Below are 1,653 nucleotides of genomic sequence, written 5' to 3'. Positions count from 1 at the left end.
CAAACTTAGTGAATTTGTTTTGGGATTGTTAAGCAGTACTATGTTTATTTTATGTAAATGTTCCACTTCAAAACCTTTTTAAAAAGAGGGGTTAAAACTGATTGAATTAAAAGCTAGATTTAAGAAGGTGAGGTTTGTTTGTAAATGTTGCACATCAAAACCTTTTTTTTAAAGTTTAAAACTGGTTGGTTTTAAAAAATGAGGTTTGTTTCATTGGATAAATGTAAAGCTATCAAATTAATTTTTGATTCTTTGTTATGTCAAAACGTTGTGCCCCGTGATTTTTAGATTTAATTAGAAAGGTGCAACTAAAGATGTACTCAGGTTTAATTCTTTGCCCCCAGCAGTTTAATGTTTTAATTTTAGGGGGTGGTTTATTCCTACTTACGACTTGCTATAAAAGTTACGCTTGCACACAGAGTTAGGGAAAAACAGTTCTTAACCTTGATTTTCATACTATTTGTTTCCATATATTCGATGTCACATTTGAAGTGCTATTCCTAGATCCATTTCAGGTGTTATTTCTTGACCTAGATGAATATTTTTCTGTGTACTGGGCTGTAATTTACTTTCAGACTTGCACAGAATTGAAAAACTCTCACTTTATACAAATCCATTTATCAGCTTCATGTTTTTCTTAGGTATTTTATATTTCAATCTGAACTCCTTGCCCTTCAGAATTGTTGAATAACTTGAGTTGGGGCCTTGCCGTCATTCTGGGGTGTTGCCTTGTGCCTGTCAACTTAGGTCCTTTATTTCTTGAATCCCAGGGCTTGCTTTTGTATAGCCCATCTTCCTGCTTCTGAGGCCTTCCCACCTATAAAGGTCTGTTCCATCCTCGTAACCGAATAACTAGTTTGGCTCAATAGAGAATTCAAGGTTTAGTGAAGAGATTTGATGCTGTTTGATTTTTCATCATTCATGTGAAATGCTTAGGGTTTTACCACTATCAGTGTTCTCCAATTTCATGACTATCTTGGGTTTGTTTCATCCATTGTGCTGAGCTTTCAGTGGGTCCTGTCATTGTGTAAACATGCTCTTCAATCCTGGGAAATGTTACTGGAGCTGATCTTTCCTCATGTTCTTCACCACCCCAGTCTTTCCTCCAGAATTGTTTTTTGGGTGTGAGCCCTGCGCATCTGGTTTTCCTGTTTTCCGTTGCAGGCTGTTATCCTTTGAGCGATTTTTACAACTTAATCTTTCAACTTTTTTTAAGGTTTTTAATTTCAGTCATCTAATATCTAAGACCTCTTTCTCCAACCTGTGTTATAAGTAGTAACCTGTTCTTAACATGGGTGTGTATTATCTTTTATTCAAGTCTAAAGTTAACAATAACTTTCAGAGTTTGTTTCCTCCAAGATGCTTTTCTTTCCTGTTGCTTTGGCCTCTGCCTATAATCTTCCTCAAATGTTTGGTGATCCTTGTCTCATATTTAGGAGTGCAGCATTTTTAAAGCAGCTTGGATGTTGTGAATTTGTGGGGCTGAGGGATGGGTATTTGTCAACCATGGGGTTCACTACTGGGTGATCGGGCTGTGTCATTTTATTGAGGAACCTCTTGATACATTCTTTTTTTCCTTCCTTGAGCTGATCAGGTTCATCAGAGAAGTCTTTTTCTACTCTGCTGCCTGGAGGGTAAAAAACCTGGCTGCCA

This window comes from Delphinapterus leucas, chromosome 5, assembly GCF_059928025.1.
Source record: "Delphinapterus leucas isolate spDelLeu-1000000601 "Yukka" chromosome 5, BTC_Dleu_Yukka2, whole genome shotgun sequence".
In the NCBI taxonomy this organism is placed as follows: domain Eukaryota; kingdom Metazoa; phylum Chordata; class Mammalia; order Artiodactyla; family Monodontidae; genus Delphinapterus; species Delphinapterus leucas.
Note: the sequence above shows the minus strand (reverse complement) of the source record.